The 20,391-nt window shown below is 44.3% G+C and overlaps 1 protein-coding gene across 3 annotated transcripts in view; it reads left to right on the top strand.

The window, feature by feature from the left end:
• Positions 1-20,391, top strand: part of TBC1D1 (TBC1 (tre-2/USP6, BUB2, cdc16) domain family, member 1) — a 249,133-nt gene that overhangs the window by 178,954 nt on the left and 49,788 nt on the right. The gene's annotated exons all lie outside the window — the stretch shown is intronic.

Genomic DNA, 20,391 nt, shown 5'->3' with positions numbered 1-20,391 from the left:
CAGCAGGCTGCATACAGTTAGACCAGATGTTCTTGGAGTACGAAAAGTCACTGAGTTTCCATTCACTTGTGGGTGGCAGGTATGGCCCTCCTCACCTCCCATTGCTCAGGTTTCTCTGTCCTGCCGTTTTTACATTTTCTAGGCGTTTACCTCCAGGTACCAAAATTCACATCATTTATATGTTGTGTCTGCCTGCCCATACACTGATGTACCAGTGAGGGATTGTTCTCACCTGATGAGAAGTCCGGATGATGATAGAGCAGAGCTGGCCCCTGGGCGCCGTGATGACACCCTCGAGCTTGGCTGCTTCTGTTCTTCTGCCTCCTCCTCTTGGATTCCTCCGCCTTTGGCTTCCCCTCCAGTTCCAAGCAGAACAAAGCAGGAAGCATGAAGGGGGAAAGGGTGACCCCACTATATCCAGAGAGCAAAACTGTCCCAGAAGTCCCTAGTGAACTTCCATTTGTGTCTCATTATCTGAAACCGAGTTACCTGGCTGGTCATGTGCAGCCACCAGAGGAAGGGAGATAGTGATTCTGCCTGTATGGAATGTTCTAGCATTCCCTGGTAGCTTTTATTTCTTCAGGCAGCCATGACTTTGCATAGATCATTTCCTTTTGCCCAGGACACTCCTCCTGCTTGTTTTCTCCCCTCCACACCAAACCCACAGTGCATTAACAGTGACAGACTTTTCCTCATCCTCTCAGGCCACTTGGATGTCACCATTTCTTCTCCTTACCCCTCAGGCATAGTCAGCCTGTCTGTGTCTGATGTTTTACGGCTTTGTTTAGGCCCCTGATGGAGAGCTTCTCACTGTGTCTTGGGGTTATTTATCTCAACCTCTGCATCTGTGCTGTCCTGTATGGTAACCAACAGCCACATATCACTGTTTAAACTGAAATACAAGCTAGTTATATTTAAACACAATAAAAATGTAGCCCCTCACATTACCCTCATTTCAAGAGCCACCTGTGGCTACCATACTTTAAGCAGAGCTCAAGAACATTCAACAATATTGTGAGAGTGGCTACCATATTGAGAGCAGAGGTCTAGAACATTCCCTATCCCAGAAAGTTCTCTTGGACACGCTGCTGAAGGTGGTGAACTCTGAGATCTCCAATCCCCCCAGCTCCGTCACTCAGAACCACAAATGTGGCACCATTAGCCTTAGAGTGGTGCTTGTGTTGTACTGTCTCCTGACTGAAGAAGTAAACTTCAGGCAGTCAAGATTTTCTACAATCCGCACTGCTCCTAAAACTAATGTTACTGGATATGTAAAAGCTATTGAGTGCAGTGCTTTCAAGGAATCCTGAAAGCAAGTGGGGACTGGCATGTGTCCAGATCCCTTGTTTTGCAAAAGAAGAAACAGAGGCTTTAGGGGAAAGGGGTCCACTCAAGGTCATACAGTCAGTGGTAGAATGGACTGGAATCTTGATTGTTCATCTCACTCCCTTCCCTTTCCATTAAGCCATACCTGATTGAGTATCACCAACCTGTTTGTTTTGCCTGATTATGTTCCCTTCTCGCCTGTTTAATTGGGTTTCAGCTCCTTGCGAGAAGTTTTCAGCTTCCTAGCTCCCTACCTGTAGGTGGTGCTCTGGGAATGCTCAGGAAGCAGATGCATGTGAGCCTGTCTCAGCCAATGATTGCTTAGTTTGCAAGAAACAAAAAATGACTCAAACTAGCTTAATCAAAAGGAGGCTTTTAAACAGCAAGATAAGGGTAAAGGCTGGGAACGAGGAAGTTGTCAGGAACCAAGGCATGGTCTCTTTGGGGAGGAACCTTACATGGTCTCTTTGGGGCCATGTAATTTTTTTTCCTCTCGGTCTCTTTATTCTGCTCACCAGCTGACCCAGCTTGCTTGTTACTATATGCAGTCATGTCAGCCCCCAGATCTGTATGACCTCCTAGCCTCAGGGGCACCCAAGTACCTGGCTGCCAATCTGTGTTTTCTTCCAGGTTTCGAGAGGGAGAAGTGATTGGCCCAGCTCTGGGTCACTTACCCAGGGAGAGGTGGGAGAAGTGTGGAAGCACTGTGATATCAGGGAACCCCTGGGCCAAGCTTGTCCAACCTGAGGCCTGCGGATGGCATCCAGCCCAGGATGGCTTTGAATGCAACCCAACATACATTTGTAAACTTTCTTAAAACATGATTTTTTTTTCTTTTTGCTTTTTTTTTTTTTTTTTTTAGACAGCTCATCGGCTATTGTTAGTGTATTTTTTGTGTGACCCAAGACAATTCTTCTTCAGCTGTGGCTCAGGGAAGCCAAAAGATTGACCACCCCTGCCCGAGGCCATTATCTGGGCTGTGGGAGATGTGGGGCAGGGTCAGAGCTGGGAGGGGAGGGCATAGCCTCTGGCCACCATAAGTTAGTGTGTTCTTGGTAATTATATTGCTTGTCAACTGAAGGCAGAACCAGGACAAGGAAAGTAATGGGAGTCCCTAGCTTTGTAACAGTTAATGGTTATCTAAAAGTAGGTGAAATTGTGCATGAGTGAGTAGCATGAATTTCTTATACCAAAGTGCTTAGATAGCTGGCTAACTTTCTGCCAAAGATCCCTCTGCCAGGATCAACGTTTGATTAATATATTTATCCTGTAATAAGAATTTGGGATTCTTATAGCAGAATAGTTGTCATGTGGCTGGCTACACAACCAAAGATAGTCCAGATGTCCCTGTAAGAGGAGAGATTGAAGAGCTGTTGCCAGGTGCCTACGTGGACCTTCGGCATGATCCGGCCATGGGGAGGCCTCACACGCTCCTGCATCGCCCACATCTTGCCAAGCCATGGAAAACACTTGGGATTCATATCTAAAACCTAATTTAAGCTTGGTGAGGACAGTGGCCTGGTACAGGGTTTGGGTCATAGATGGTGCTTGATTTCTGTTGTATAAAGGGGTATATGATTTTGGAATATTTACCAAAAATGGGCATTTTCTCTATAAAAATTATTGTATCTACTGAGATTATATTATGTAAAGAAATAACATACACATGGAGAAAAAATACAAAGAAGGCATTGATATTCTACAGAAGTGGCAAGAAGATGTGGTGATAGGTGATATTTTTGCCTTTTCTTTCAATTTTGTAATGTAGTGACTTTTTCGGTAGAAAAAAGCTAATTTTTAATTAAGGGAGAAACATTTGAAATACATTCAGTTGTTCTAGAAAACCTCACCTTCCCATAAAAGTTTAAGATGGAGACATACCTCCATTGTAAATCATGATGCTAACCAGTATTCACATTTATTGGAAATGGACTCAATTTTAAAATTGCTTATCTTTTGTGGGCTGGAACCACAAATGATTGTTTGGGGGTTTTCCCCCTTTACTTTCATGGAATTACTCAACTTGGCATGACCAGTGATTTGAGCTGAGAACGTAGAACCCTTGATTTGCGGAAATCAGGCCGCCAAAGGTAGAGATCCAGTGGTCATTGTCTGAAGGGTTTCTTTTGTTCTTGGCCCTCCTGTCCCTGCTCGTACTGTGGGAGCTGAAGCTGTAGGTGCCTCTGAAGCCTTGCCATCCATGGTCACTTCCTGCCCGCTCCCCACCCGCCCCTGGGAAAGAGTTCCCAAGTGTCCCAAAGCACTGTGTTGCCTAATGCTTGTTGAGAGTCTACATTTCTCTAGATCTAGCAGAAGTAAATTTTCAGTTTGTTATATTTATAGTTTCAGAAATAGTTTGGGAATGGATTTAATAAAAAATTTAAAATCCTATCATTTTTATATCTTTTTCTCGATATTTAATGCTTTAAAAGACATCAAAGTTATATTCTCCCATTACTCGTCCTATACAATTAAAACCTGTTTTTTGAAGTTGTAATAAAGTTAGCCCTAGGTCAGCCCATATTTGTGTAAACTCCAGCCCACTGCCACAGCTACTTTGGTTGTGATCTGTCATTATCTTACCCACTGTAGGGCAGAAGTGTTTCTGCCTCATGCCGTTGCTGCTTTACTCTTCCTGAAGTGGTGTGGCTCTATTTCTGTAGTCCTCGGCGCATGTGTCTCTGTCATTTTTGTCTGAGACTGTAGGCTCTCAGATAGCAGGGTGAAAAGGTTCTTTTGTTTGCTCAAATCTCTCATAATACCCTGAGTCTGTGGAGCTCAATAAATTCTACTTGATATTATTGATAAATTATTTGGAGCCTTTTATGTTAGAAAAGGGATTCTTGGCCGGGCGCAGTGGCTCACGCCTGTAATCCCAGCACTTTGGGAGGCTGAGGCGGGCAGATCACGAGGTCAGGAGATTGAGACCAACCTGGCTAACACGGTGAAACCCCATCTGTACTAAAAATACAAAAAATTACCTGGGTGCGGTGGCGGGCGCCTGTAGTCCCAGTTACTCAGGAGGCTAAGGCAGGAGAATGGCATGAACCCAGGAGGCGGAGCTTGCAGTGAGCTGAGATAGCACCACTGCACTCCAGCCTGGGCGACAGAGTGAGACTCGACCTCAGAAAAGAAAAGGGATTCTTAATCCAATGCTCCATTTTACAGATGAGAAGACTGAGGCTCAAAGACCATGATACCCGCAGGAGCCATGATTTACACTGTATTTAGGAATAGTGTCTAGGGTCAGCTTCTGGTGTTGGCTGACTGCAGAGCAGCCTGGTTAGGAGCTCTGGGGTTGGGTGGGTCTGGGCTGCTGGTGCCACTGCAGTATCCCTCCCCTGGAACTTTGGGCCTGCTACCCACCCCTGTTCCTTCCTTTGTGAGATGGGGCTAGCAGTAAACTGTCTTGTTTCATCAGAGGCAGTATTGCATAATGAATGAGAGCCTGGGCCTAAATTAGGCACAAGTGCAAACTCTCAGAAAACTATGTAGACCTAGAGAGAGAGAGAGACACACACACATCTGTATGGCAGAGGCAAGGCTTGGGAATGTTCTGATTTCATGTTTTGAATTGGTATAACCTTTGGGAGGATATCCTTGGAATCGCAGAGCTTCATTTACATCATGACTCTTTCCTGCCCGCCCACATTTTCTGAGTGGCCAGAGTTTTAAATGTGGAGCCCATGAGTTTTTTTTCTGTTGCTTCATTTTGGCCTGTGGCCTTTTGTTTTCTTGGTATGTCATGAGGCGAAATAAAGTGAAACTCAGTGCTGGCTAATAACTCCCATCATAATGTATATTTCTGTGAATGGCCTTTAGCCGTTTGAGAGGAAAAAGGGTCATGTAAATTTCAGAAAGGCCTGATTGGCTGGAGACTCAGTGCAGTGTCACAGTTAAGAGTATTGATTTTTTAAAATTTTTTAAATTTTGTATTATTGTGGTAACAAAGACATAAACGTAATACTACTGTCTTAACCATATTTAAGTATAAAGTTCAGTAGTGTTAAGTATATTCACGTTGTTGTGCAATGGATCTGCAGAATTTTTCATCTTGTTAAACTGAAACTCTATGCCCAATAAACAACTCCTATTTCTCCCCCTCCAGCCCCTGGCAGCCACCATTGTACTTTCTGTTGCTCTGAGTTTCACTACTGTAGATAACTCATATAAGTAGAGTCGTATGGTATTTGTCTTCTTATTTCTGGGTTATTTCGCTTAGCATAATGTCCCCAAGGTTCATTCACACTGTAGCATATGACAGGATTTCCCTCTTTTTTTTTTTTTTTGAGTTATATTCTGTTGTATGTATATTTCACATTTTCTTCATTCATCTGTTGACATTTGGGTTGCTTCCACCTTTTGGCTATTGTGAATAATGCAGCTATGAACATGGGTGTGCAAATGTCTCTTCAAGATCCTGCTTTCAGTTCTTTCGGATGTATACCCAGAAGTGGGATTGTTGGATCGATCATAGTATAGTTCTGTGAGTAACCCTCATACTGTTTTCCACAGCTGCCATGCCATTTCACGTTCCCTCCAACAGTGCCCAAGGACTCCAGTTCCTCTACTCCCTCACCCACACTTGTAATCTTCTGGATTGCAGATTTTCTGGATTAATCATCTGGATTACACTTGATTTTCTGTGTTGGGCCTGGATATTTAGAAAAGTATTCCTCCTTTGGAGTGGTAAATATGTGAAGTTTTTACTATAAAATAATGGCCATCCTAATGAGTGTGAGGTAATATCTCATTGTGGTTTTGATTTCCTTCATGGTTAATGTGGTTGGGCATCATTTCATGTCCTGGTTGGCCATTTATGTTTCATATTTGGGGAAATGTCTCAAGTCCTTTGCTATTTTTTAATTGATTTATTTGATTATCTGATGTTGAGTATGGATTATTAAATCAGACTGGCCTAAACTTAAATCGTGGCCCTTCCATTTTGGAGCAAAAGCAGCTGCATGTCCCACTTGTGCCTTGGTTTCTTCGGTGTAATGCCGGCGTAATGATAGCCCCACCTTGTAGTTAGGAGTGTTGGGGCAGTCAGTGAGGGAAGCACTCACTCCAGAGGAGCTTGTTAGTAAGGAGAAGGCAGCCGGTCCATTCCTAATAGGGGTCTAAAGGAAGGAAGAAGGGCTGAAGGAAGTAAAAAGAGCCTCCTCCATGAATGGCAGCCATTCTTGAAATCCACCCTGACTGCCTTCATTTTTAATGTTAGTGGACTTTTAAGACAACCAAAAGGTTGTTCTTGGATGACCAGAGACTGTGGCATAGGGAGGATGGTCACGTTGCCAAGGACCTCTCTCAGCCTCCTGGGTAGTGTGCTGCTGGTAGTTTGCATAATTGCTTCAGCTTTTGGCAAAGTGCATGTAAAAGCCTAAAGTCACAGCCAGAGGAAACCTGGTTCCTGAGATGGCAGCTTGATGTTCCTGCCCCATCCCAGGTGCACACCTCGCTGGGCAGCTCTGGCTCTGAATTGACAGAGACAGCAAAAACCTCCAACTAACAATACTGAAAAGCAGGCATTGGGGGCTTTGGGAGAAGGTTCTTTTCAAAACTCATAATGGGGAAAGACAAAAGACTGGGAATCATTGTAAAGAAGTTAGTCATAGATGCTTCACTCTTTAAAATCATCCCAGCACAAGGTTAAACAGCATGCAGTTTTCACAACGTCCCGGAAGGCGATGAGTGCAGTGAGGTGAAACGTGGCCATCTGAGCACACAATGACCAGGCTTGGAAGGATCGATTTCCCCTGTGCTGGCTCTCAGAATTTAAGGCACTACTTTTAAGCTGAGCGTGCAGCACTTGATTTTCTGTATTGGGCCTGGATGTTTAGAAAAGTATCCCTCCTTCAGAGGGGTAAATATGCAAGTTTTTACTGAATTATTTCATTTAATCAAAGCAGCCGACTTCTCCTGCCTCCCCTCTTTCTGTCTTGGGGTTAAATATTTGGTCCCATGTAACAACTCTTGATTCTTAATGATGCCAAATGGAAGCTGCACGTGCTGGGATTTGCCATATTCAGTTATTTTCAGTAGAGACTTTCTTAGTCTCTTTTTTTTGAGACAGAGTCTTGCTCCGTCACCCAGGCTGGAGTGCAGTGGCCCAATCTTGGCTCACTGCAACCTCTGCCTCCTGGGTTCAAGTGGTTCTCCTGCCTCAGCCTCCCAAGTAGCTGTGATTGCAGGCACGTGCCACCACACTTGGCTAATTTTTGTGTTTTCAGTAGAGATGGGGTTTTGCCGTGTTGGCCAGACTGGTCTTGAACTCCTGACCTTGTCATCTGCCCGCCTCGGCCTCCCAAAGTGCTGGGATTATAGGCATGAGCCACCACGCCTGGCCACAGTCAGTAGAGACTTTTGAAAGAAAATATTACCTCTTTAATGATGTTTTTAGTCCAAGTAAATTGTGGTAATGTTTAAGAAATTTGCTTACCACAAAAACAGTTTTCAAGGAGCATTTGAACTTGTCCACTTTAAGCCATAAAACAGATTAAAGTGTTTGAAATCTTTTGGGATTGTAAATGTATGTCAGAGTACTGACTTTTAAGAGATCTTGATGATCATATCATCTGTTTTCATTTTCTACTACAGGAGAACATTCAAGACTGAAACTTAACATAACTAAAACCTGAGTTTCCCACTTGCCTAAGAGTCATAGATACCTAAAAAGTATGCAACTTCCCAAGTTGATTTCTTTTAGGATATGGGCCCTTCAAAGGAAAGCAGTGAGGCTGGGGTTTTCCAGGTGGAAAGGTCACATTTCCACATATAACTCACTGAACATTGTATTGGGTTGGGAGAAGAATTGGTTCACTATTTTAAACTTTTTGTTTCATCGTGAGGACTTCCCCATCCCCTCTCCTCAGCAAAGCACAAAAGTATTTCCTAATTTTTAAGTCATGGGCTTCCTTTAATGGATTCTGACCTCAGATCACTTCCAGATAAGCATTGTGTAATGGGATGGGTGGGGTTAGGTATTTTAGTCACAGATGCATGAGAGGAGGGAGGGTGGAGGGCAACATAGTTTATAACTGGAACCTATAGCAATTTAATCTCTTGTCATCAGCCAGGTCACAGAGTCTCACTTCAGGACAGCTGTGCAAGCAGAATCCCCATCAGGATTTTCTTGATGGCCATTGACAGTCACCTGTACATGCCTCTGGGACCTTTCCTACTCCTTTCTCTTTTTATTTTTTTCCCTTGGTCACATATTTTTTTCTACTACATATCTCACTAGCTCTTCTCTGCACGTTACAGAGCTGTGATGGCACCTTGCTCATTGATTATTTCTGGTTGAATAGTTTCCAATAGCACCTCTCCGGAAATGAGTCCTGTGTGAGTCTGTTCTCACACTGCTAATAAAAACATACCTGAGACTGGGTAATTTATAAAGGAAAGAGGTTTATTTGACTCACAGTTCAGCATGGCTGGGGAGGCCTCAGGAAACTTACAATCGTGGTGAAAGGAGAAGCAAACATGTCCTCCTTCACATGGCAGCAGGGGAGAGAAGTGCTGAGCAAAACGGGGAAAAGCCCCTTATAAAACCGTCAGATCTCATGAGAACTAACTCAACTGTCATGAGAACAGGATGGGGGAAACTGCCCCCATGATTATCTCCACCTGGTCCCTCCCACAACATGGGGATTATGAGAACTATAATTCAAGATGAGAATTGGGTGGGGACATAGCCAAACCACATCAGATCCCAAGTGCACATGTCTGACCCTGATCCCTTTATGTGAGACTGGGGTCATGATCCTCCTGCCCCCATCTTCTGAGCCCTATTCCTACTTGGGCGTGCTTAAGCACTTCAGCATCTGCATCCTATTGATGTCTTAAGGGTGGTTCCAGACCTTGGAGGTGCACACAACGCACTGCTGATGAAAACCTAGAATATAGAATGGAAGTTACATTTATTCATAGAGTGAAAATCCAAAAATAGACCAGAGAGAAAATATATGAAAAAATTAAGAATGTTTATTTTAGGGAGGTAGAATTATACATAACTTTTTTTCCTTAGATAAATATATAGGTAGATATAATATTAGTGTTTACAGTTTCTCTGCCACCAACTAAAATATTTTTTTCAGGAGGAAAAGAAACCCAGCCAGCCAACATACCCAAAAACCGTCTCTTAGGCCCAAGAGGGAAAAATTGGGCTTCTTTTCTTGAAATTGCCATTTGTGCCACTGTTGTATTATTTTACCAGTCACTCCAGATTCCAGGCTCCTCTACCTGAGTTCTCTCTCCTTCCACAGTGAAACTCATACCTTCCTGTTTCCTGGCTGCCACTCAGATTTAGGCTCCATGTTTCAGACCTCAGTGACTGTAATAGCCGTTCCTTCTACCTCTTAGGACGGTTCTTTCTGTAATAGCCTTTATCATCATATCATCAGGGGATGATAGCTTTTAATGAGGGTCTAAAATTGCAGGTAAGATATCCCTGCCTCTGACATGAGATAGATGTATTGCATGTTATTTAACATATGACTATACTGAGTGCGCAGTTGTATGTAAAAGCATTGTTCTAGGTACTGGATTGAAAGTGGACCAAATGCTAGATAAAGGAGCATACAAGTGTGGTAAGGAAGACAGTTGCCAAGAGAGAAGAAAGGATGGGAAAATGTTGTGTCTACTAAGTTCAAGGTTCTGAATTGGAAAGCTGCAGCTATTGAGGAGAAGAGTCTTTTAAAATTCCCAAAGGGTTTTTGTTATCTTTTATTGATGCAATGCTATTTTGTGGCATAAACCTTAATAATTTTGAGGTTGAAACTCTATCAGGATAAAATGATCCTTTTCTATCCTAAGCTTAATAAACATTATTTAAGTACAAATTAAATACATGGAATCTGCCCATCTATATTATAAATGTCATTTGGCAGAAACTATACCTTGACTTTTGGTTCTTTCACAAAACCTTAATTTTTCTTTTTTTTTGCCTTCAGGGCATTTTGTCTGTTTTTACATTAAAAGCCTGTGATTTCTCAAGTCTTGAGTCTGGGGAGCAGTCGTCATCCTTTTTTCCCCTCTCCCTTGTCTTCTGGATGTTCAAGCGATTTTAATTAGATGTTGGGCTTTTATGTCAAGTGCTGGCATTGCACTCCATGATAATCCAGGGACTTGGAAGCACATGTTATGCATCACCCTGGGTTGATGCGGTGGAACTGGGGTGGGTTGGAGGTACTGTTCTAAATCTGCTTCTTGTGGTGGGGTAGGTCAGGTTGTCCTGTGTTGACAAGGAAGAAGTCTGGGTGAGGAAGCAGGATGAAAGTAGAGCAGATGCTAGAGTCCACTTTCAAGTAGGATCCCAGGACCTGGCTTAAAGTTAAAGAACAGCAAAGATGAAAGGTGCTGCACAGCAGCACCAGGTCGGTGGCCACGTTAATGACCTAGAAAGCAAGTGCTGTGAATTCAAAAGAAAGGACAGCTCTGAGCTAGAGTACTTGGTGCCTTTGCTCAAACAAATCCTTTTCTGGCACCCCCAGGCCTCCCCTCCCGCTTCAAAAAGTTTCTGAATTATGCCAATCCATTGAGGCTCAGCTCAAGGCCATCCCATGCCTTTCCGTCGTAATAAAGCCTTGTTTCCTGGGCTTTAAACATATTCCTTTTTTCTTAGGTACAGAATGAACTTTTTTAAAAGGGAAGTTGTCAGAGGCTCTGTAAAACATTAAACCTGCTTTGCTTTAGGGATGGGGTAGTTTGGAATCAGATTTGCCCCTGTTATGGACTGAACATTTGTGTCCCCCCAGAATTCCTGTGTTGAAGCCCCAATGCACAGTGTTACGGTGTTTGAAGAGAGGCCCTTGGGAGGTGATTAAGTTTAATTGAGATTGTATGGATGAAGCCCTCATTAATGGGATTACTGTCATCCCAATAAGAGGTAGAGACCCCAGAGCTTCCTCTCTCTTCACCCTGTGAGGATACAGCAAGAAGGAAGCTCTCTGCAAGTCAGGAAGAGACAGGGCTTTCACTAGAATACACTTGTGCTGGCACCCTGATCTTGGACTTCCCCTCCAGAACGGTGAGAAACAAATGTGTGTTGTTTAAGCCACCCAGTCCCTATGATTTTATTAGAGCAGCCCGAGTTCCATTCTCCACTGCCTGGCTTCCTGCATGGACTTTGCAGCTGGCACCCTGATCTTGGACTTCCCCTCCAGAACGGTGAGAAACAAACGTGTGTTGTTTAAGACACCCAGTCCCTATGATTTTATTAGAGCAGCCCGAGCTCCATTCTCCACTCCCTGGCTTCCTGTATGGACTTGGCAACCAGAGCTTCACGGGGCATAGTTTAAAAGCTGTTTCTCTGTAACACAGCCACTTTTCTGTTTCCAGGTCTAATTTTGACCCTCATAACACTTTGTTAGGGGAGATTTGAGGGTAAGGAAATTGGCTTGCTTTTCTTTTCACCGTGTCTCAGCAGAAACAGAAGCAGAAAGGCCCTGAGATACTGAGCCCGCCTTTCTCGCCAGGGTGTGACAGCACCCTGGGCTGGGGAGGCCAGGGCTGGAGGGGAGGCTCCCATGGTGGAGGGGTTGAAAGCTGGGTTGTAATGAGCTGCTTTTCTGCAGATGCCTAAATGATGTGGGTTGAGAAATCATGATCTTAGCTTTTAGTAGTATATTTTTCTGTTTATGTTAGGTGAGTCATCAGTCTGTCTCTGACTATGTTCAGATCTGGAAGTTTTCTGGAAGGAGACTTGTTATTGCTGTAATAGTGTGGGTTGTTGATCTGGATTAGCAGGGAGCGGCCCCTAATGCATTTCTTAAGAAAATGGTATTTAGTTCAGACTTTGGCTTTGAACTTTGCCTTTGACAAAGATAAAAGTGCGACTTGACTGGTGTTTGAAAAACATGGTGATATGGCCAGGGGCGGTGGCTCACGCTTCTACCCCAGCACGTTGCGAGGCCGAGGCGGGCAGATCACCTGAGGTCAGGAGTTCGAGACCTGCCTGGCCAATGTGATGAAACCTCGTCTCTACTAAAAATACAAAAAAATTAGCCAGGCGTGGTGGTGTGCACCTGTAATTCCAGCTACTTGGGAGGCTGAGGCAAGGGAATCACTTGAACCCCGGCAGGCGGAGGTTGCAGTGAGCCGAGATTGCGCCATTGCAGTCCAGCCTGGGCAACAAGAGCGAGACTCCATTAAAAAAAAAAAAAAAGCAAAATATTAAAACTCCATTTAATGGTCAGGTCATCCATCCTTAATGGGTTGAGTCATTGCTAAATTAATTTAAAATAATGTATTTAAAAGGTACCTTTGTTCCCTAGTGTCACATAATGTGAAACATCCAAGTAAGGTAACTCTATAACATAAAGTAAGTGGCTAAAAAAGTGCTGAACGCCAAAGGCCAGAGATTCAACCTTTTGTGTGCGTTAGAATTTCCCAGTTGTTCAAATCCAGGTTGCTGGATCTACCCCAGAGTTTTTGATCCAGTAGGTTTGGGGTGGGACCAAGAATTTGCATTTCTAACAAGCTCCCAGGTGGTGCTGGTGCTGAAGCTCGGGTGGGGACCACATTTTGAGAACTTCTCCCATAGACTGAACTCATGGTTTAGGTTCTGTCAGCTGTGACCCATATGCTGCTGGAGGGAGTGGCCAGATGTCCTGACCTCTGTGCCCACAGTAAGGTCCAAGCTGAGTAGGTTTGACCAGCAGCTGTCATCACAGAGTGAACAATGTAAATAATGAATGTTGGGTGGTCTGACACCTTTTAAAAAAAATCCACATGGAGGAGATCAGAGGGCTAAGTGTGGGCAGCAGTCAGGGTAACTCCATGTGGTTACTGCCCACTCACTGTCTGCTGTTTTTCACCTGTTCTTCAGAGTGTGGTCAGGATGGTGGCCTTGCCCAGCACAGGAGGTCTTTGTCCTTCTGACCACCTGACCCGACCCACCTCTTACCATCTGCAGGCACTCCCTGCCCCTTCCCTGAGCTGTGGGAAACTATTTGCAGTCATCAAATTCATCATGCTGCTTTCTTTTAATTCCCACACTTGCCAAGGTGGGACTGCCCCTCACCTCTGGCATTCCTCCTTCCCAGCGGTGTGTGGGAACTCAGCACTGGACCTTTCCCCTTTCCCCACTCCTACCCCTCCCCACCCCCACGAACATCTCACTTGGGATCATCTCTTCTGAGGTTGGGCCTGCACAGCCGCCCTCGGCACTCTCGCCACGCTATGGGCTGCCCTTGACCCCTTGGCACACAGACCTGCAACGGTGGCCTGCTCAGCTGTCTCCTTAGGGGTGGAGCTTGGTTTTCTTTCATCAGTGTTCTGCAATGAATTGAATGCATGATTGCTCACAGGAAGGTAGGGGAGGGATAAACACCTTGTGATATGTTTCTTACAAGGTTTTATATGTAGAAAGTTGTATGAAAGTGTCAGATATCTGTATATGAAGTATATGTGAAGTTCTATGATAGTTTTGCATAATTTAAGAATAAACTAAGGAGCTGAGACCCAATCCCTTGGGTTGAGAGTTGCCTGGCACCCGGGGCCTGCTTGTTTCCCTCCACTCTGCATGTTCGTTGCTGGCCCCTCATAGGCTGTCCCAGCCCTCTTTGACTTCTCTCCTTTCTTCCCAGTCTTTCCTGAGATGCTCCAGGCTCCCTGGCCTCCTGCATCTCGGAGGTCCTCTTGTGTTTGTTTTCTGTGCTCAGAGCGCCATGGTACTGTTGGCCGCAGAGGAGGCGTCTGGGGTCCCTCGGGGCAGGCACAGCAGGAGGAAGCCGTCTCCAGGGGCATGACCTTGGAGCTGAGCACTGACAGGAGAGTCAGCCAGACAAAGAAAGGCCAAAACTCCACCCCTCTCCCCCCCATTTCTACGTGACCATGGGCCCTGGACACACCAAGACGGTGACCTGCAGCCTCCTATTGTTGTGGGGAGCCCCTGGGAAAATGTTGGTATTTTCTTCATAGAACAGTATTCTCCAGTATTCTTCAGTAAATCAACTTTCTTTTTTATCCCCAACCCCAGTCTGATTGTGAAGAAGTCTAAGCAACAGAAAGATTTTGCCAAATAGATTATCTTTTTTTTAGAACAAAATAGATAATGATATTAATAGGAACTTGGCACTTACTCTTGTCCAAGTACTGTTTTTAAGCGCTCTCAAGGATGTTCCGGTTAATCCCCACAGCAAAGCTGTGTTGGGGGGTGGATGCTGTTATTGTCTGTGATTTATGAATGAGGAAACTGACACACAGAGGGGTCAAGGAGCTTGCCCGTTTCCTGGTAGTTAGTACCAGAGCTGGCATCATCAGTTGCCTGCTCCTTTTCCTCTTTGCTTTTGTATCCATTACCCCAAGGCATTAGGATGAGCCAGCCAAGTTCTAGTCCTGGCTCCACCCCCTGGTTAGCTCTGTGTCCCGTGCCTTGCCATGGAGGGATAAAACCAATTCCTAGCTTATCCATTGGTTGTGAAGATGAAATCAGTGGGGTACTAGTAAAGCAAAGTGCCCGGCACATAGTAAGTGCCCAGAAAATGTGACATTGGACCTCTTTAAGCTTCGGTTTCCACATCTGGGAAGAGAGTGGGGGTTGAGCTAAGTCATTTTCCAGTGTCCCTTTCAGCTCCACGTTCCTGTGAGCACTGACAGTTTCCTCACAATCCTGAAGAAAGAAGGAAAGTAAGGGCGGGGTGGCGAAGGTCGCGATTGTGACGTGGTGGCTGCTGGTGGGAAGTCCCTGGGGAGGCAAGGCCCAGCTTCCCAGACACAGCCCTCAGGCGCTCATCCTGGTGGCACTGACCAGGGGCCATGGTGGGCTTTTCCACCCCAGCATGTCTCATAAAATTACAAGAACCACAGTTGAAAATCAGTGTTACAGAAATGGTAACAGGACAGGGCAAACTGTTACAAAGATCAGCACTTAGGATTCTGGCTATAGTTGAATATTTGTTTCTCTTTAGTTTTGTTGTCTTTAATCAAGAACTGAGAGCCCTGACTTTCAGCTCCTCAAAAAGTACAGCTTCCTTCCCCTTGCAGATGCAAAGACAAACGTCATTTCTTTCCAAGGATAATTTTCTCCCATGCGTTATGTCCTGTCTACCGCTTTTTCTTGATTCTTCTCCAGCTCCTGTAGACCTCCCATTTAGAGCCACCAGCCGCCCACCACCGGAGCTGTGCAGAGCTCCTGGTGCTCTGTGGCCTGGGCTCACCCAGCCAGGCCTGTTCTCTGTGCCTCTTCCTGGTTCTCTTCCCTGGACTTCCCACTGCCATGCGGTCTTCGGTGCTCCTCTGAACTGTTGTCATGACCTCTAACCAGACTGAGTCAGGACTTTTAACTTCCTCATCTCTAAGTCATCCTTCCACAGCCTTGGAAGTTTACCCTAAACAGCTATTTTGGGAGAGAGTGGGGATAAAGATCTGCAGGCCTCTTGCTCCTGGCTCTTGTTTCTGCTTATCTTGGCTTCTCTTTTTAAGAATGTGTGTGCCTCTCTCCTCTTCACACCCCTCCCCTCCCATGGCTCCCATCTCAGGCAGAGTTAGGTGCTGTGTTCTGTGTCCGTAGCTCTTTTTCGAGCACTTGTTCTCACCATTTGGTAGTGGCCTTTCATGTGTCTGATCCACTATGTCATGCACTCCCTGCCTGCCAGGATATCGTTCCGGTGCTGAAGAATGTATATATCAAATCACTTTTGCTTTAAAAACCCCCAGTCTTCTGGAATTCCCAGTTTCTTACTAATTAATATTTGGATCGACTAGACCTTAAGCAACCTAAAGTCAGCCAGCCTCGTCTTCTGTATTCATGCGCATACTATCTGGTCATTAGACAAAATGGGTCGTTTTCAGTGATGAGTTAATAATTACCTGCACACCTTGTTTATGCTGGTCCATTTACCTAAAATGGCTCCCATCAGTTAAACCTGTATGGATTTTACCTGTCCTTCCAGAACCACACCCCTTTCCACAAAAACTGACAACACTGATAGTAAGAAGAATGGTAGCTGACATTTTATTAAATGTTTACTGTGTGCAGGCTTGTTTTTTTCCACACATTACCTAGCTCACAATAACCCTATGAGCTAGGCAGTACTATGCAGATTTCGCAGATTAGGAAACTGAGGTGGCAAGTGATCAGATAACCCATTTGAGGTTGCGTAGCTAGATCAAGGTAGAGCCAGGTTCGATCCCAGATACCTGGCTCCAGGGCCCATCCTCTTGACCTGATAAACAGCCGAAATTCATCTTTCTTTGCTGAAGTTCCGGAACACTTTCTTTGTATTTCCCTTATTTTAGTAGTCTTGTACTTCTCTGCTACCCTGATTGAAACCTGGATTTCTAGCAGCATGCCTGGCATGAGGCAAGAACTTAACAGTATTTCTTTATACCAAATGAATGTTGTCTTTAAAACATTCTGTTTTCCTCTAGCTAGACTGTCATATAATGCAACTGTGGGAAATAATCAGGTTCTCATTGGAGTATTTTCCATAAAAGATCCACAGAAGTCATGTCAGGGTTAGGAGTGGACTTGGGCAAATGAATCCGTTCATCCATTGAATGTCCCATGCGTATCTACTGTTTCCCAGGCATGGAATATGGCAGGGAACACAGAAATCTCTGCCTCCTGGGCTCTGCTTTCTGTTGTAGTAGAGGTAAAGCTGCTCATACTCTGTAAACAGTTTGACAACATTAAGTCTACATGGTCATTTTACTTTGTTTTTTCTAAGAAATTTCCTTGAGCTGTTGGTAACAACAGACGCTGCAGATGTTAATCCCTGTTGTTGTTAACTTTTCTCCAGAGATTTAATGTTCAGTTTTTTCCTTTCCAGAATCAATTTATGTTGTTCAAACAGAGGGTTGAGAATAACTGGAATTTTTTTAACTTCTTCCTTTTTTTTTGGCATAGAGTTCAGAATTTTCAGGAGAGATGAAGAGTTATAAAATGCTCTATGGTGGGTAACACACAGAAAAAGCCAGAAAATTGGAGAATAAGGATCTGTCTTCTCCTTTCCTTCTAGAGCTCCTCTTTCTTACAGGGCATTTAACATGTGATTTAATATCATGTCCTTAAAAGGAGGAGAACTGCAGTTCAGAACTTAATGTCAGTGCTTTGTGAAAATGCAAGAAAGGATCCCTGTATTCTACACTTGAGAGAGCCAGATACTAGACAAATAGGAGGTCGTGTGCACATTGCTTTTTCTCTTTCTCGATCATGGCATTGATTCTGTTCATAACAATGATGCAATGTCGTACTCTTCCCCACACATTTGTGTGCAGATAGAAAGAATGCAACAGCACAGAGTTGTTGGGGAATAATTTGGCATCTGAAATATGGACATACCAGCATAGATCATATTTATGACTCTGTTGGGAGTGTCACAGCAATAATTTAATAGGAGGCAGTTGTCTCCAAGGCCTCCTGAATTATGACTGGTTTTAAAATTCTTAGAACCCATTGGAGGCTATTGTTTCTGGAAGGCTACATAATTTAAATTCTCCACATCCTGTCATTATAGGAGATGTCAGAATAGTAAAATCTAATCCTGGACTAAGGTGTTATCACAGCCCTTTGGTTTGGTGGCTTTGCCGACTTTATAAATATGCCTGTCGGTGCCTGTGGTCTCCACAGTTGGGTGTCGGCGGCGAATATAATTTCTCACATTTTGCATGGAGGGACTGGAACCCAGAAGGCATACATTTTCCCAAGAGGCACCAGCACAGTTGGCCCAAGAGGTAGAGCAGCCCCTCCTTCAGCTCAGCCTCCACTACACTGAGCCAAGCCACACTTCCTACACTGGCCTCTGTGCAGCTGTCTCTCAGCAAGAATGCAAGTCAGGGAGAGAAGCCAGATCCCTGGGATTGTTCTAGAGAACAGAAACCTCAGAGTAGCCCTCCTTAGACCACCTAACACATCGCATCCCTGCATACATATAAGGGACTCAGTGCTGGTACGATTGGCTTAGGAATGATGTAAGTGAAAACAGTGCCCGGGTTTATCATTAGAACAAGGTTCTCAGCTGACAGTTGCTTCGGACTTTGATTTTATTCTCCTCGACCTGCCACTCCACTCGAGTCCACATCTCTCAAGACTGCACATGCCTGAAGGAGGACTGACTACAAAGCTATAGCCTTGTCCTCAGTCTGGATCTTTTTGCATTGTTGAGAAAACAGCTTACTTGGACTGATTCAGCAGGCCAAATTTAGAACAAAGATTTTAACTATCTCCCTTTATAAATTACTGAGCTCTTTTGTAGCCAGGCTACTCTTTAGTATGAACAAAAAATATAAAACTTTGTTGTTAATCCATACATCTTTGTTGTTAATCTATACAACTTTGTTGTTAAACTATAAAATCAGTAATTGTTACCATGTGAAATGAATTTGGATAAAGGAGATACATTTTCACCCCTTCCCAGGGTTTAGGAGAGATAAAATGGTGAGATTTTAACTCTGAATCAGAGGTTCTTATTAGAGGTGGTTTTGTTCCTCCTGACCCCTAGGGGACATTTAGCAATGCCTGGAGGCATTGATGGTGGGCAGATGCTACTATGCCCAGGGAGACTGCTAAACATTCTACAGTGTATAAAACAGTTCCTCGTGACAAAGAATTATCCAGTCCCAAAATGTCAGTAGTGCTGAGGTTGAGAAACCCTCCTCTAAATTCTTGGGTTTATTTGCTAACCTTTACAGTGGATCAGCTTTTACTTAGTTCATGCAGAGGTGAAATTAATACTAGTGCTCAAATATGTCTTTGTATTCTGGACTTGGCCTGGGTCCCCTGAGCAAGTCTGGGACAAGCTCCTGCCATGTGTTGAGGACCTGAATTCAAGCAACTGACAACAGTATTTGAACTGTGTTCTCAGTGGTGGGAGTGAAGGAGATGAGCCCACGTGCTAGGGAGTGCATAGGGTTGCATAAGGAAATAGAGAGTAAAGCTGCAGTGTGGAGCCCTGCTATTCAGAGTGTGCTTGGAGAACCAGCAGGGGAGGCATTATTGGGGAGCTTGATGGAAATGCTCCCCTCAGACTTACTGAATCAAATCTTTAATTTAGCAAGATCCCCAGTGAGGCTTGTGCATATAGAAGTTAGAGAAGCATGGGGTAAACTTTTTTTGTTTTTGTTTTTACTTTGGAGGAAAATACACCTTTTTTCACATCGTGGCTCTGACTCTTACTAGCTGTGTGACCTTGGCCAAGTTATAAAACCTCACTGCACCTTACTTATTTTAGCTGGAAAATGGAGATCATAATATCACCCGTCCTATGAGATTGTTGTAAGATCAAACAAGCTTACTTGTGTCAAGAACTCATATGGTAAAAGCTCAACAAACTGTCGCTAGTGATAGTAAGAAAAAGATCACAAAAGTAGAAAACATTAGGCAGACAGCTTACATCTTAAACCTCACAGTTGTTGTCACCAAACAATACTTGTATTTTTGCAGATCCAGTTTCTCTGAATACTAAAATAAAACTGGAATTTCATAAACTTCTGTAGACAGTGGTCCTTGTCAGTAGCCCAAGTGGCAGAGAGTGCATGGATCTTGGGACAAGCAGCCTCTACTGCTAGGAATGTTCCATCCTCCTGGCTTGAGTTACACCTCCTCATTGTGACTCCGAATTTGAAAGGAACGCAGTAGGACGTTTCAAGACCCTGGGTAGAGGAAGGCTGTGGTAAACAGGAAGGATGAGATTAGAAGGAGTTTAGGTGAGGTAAACCCTTGTTTTACTAGTAGGGTTTAAGAATATCCAGGTCAGGTGGGCGTGGTGGCTCACACCTATAATCCTAGCACTTTGGGAAGCCGAGGTGGGCAGATCACCTGAGGTCAGGAGTTCGAGATCAGTCTGGCCAACATGGCGAAACCCCGTCTCGACTAAAAATACAGAAATTAGCAAATTTCTGTATTGGTGGCGCATGCCTGTAATTCCAACTACTCACTCAGGAGTCTGAGGCAGGAGAATCACTTGAACGTGGGAGGTGGAGGTTGCTGTGAGCTGAGATCCTGCCACTGCATTCCTGCCTGGGCAACAGAGCAAGATTCCATCTCACACACACACACAAAAAAACCACATATATATATATATATATATATGTATGTGTATATATATATATATGTATGTATGT

Source organism: Colobus angolensis, unplaced genomic scaffold (genome assembly GCF_000951035.1).
Source record: "Colobus angolensis palliatus isolate OR3802 unplaced genomic scaffold, Cang.pa_1.0 Scaffold29, whole genome shotgun sequence".
Classification (NCBI taxonomy): Eukaryota; Metazoa; Chordata; class Mammalia; order Primates; family Cercopithecidae; genus Colobus; species Colobus angolensis.
The sequence above is the reverse complement of the archived record's forward strand: the minus strand, read 5'-3'. Positions and strand labels throughout refer to the sequence as shown.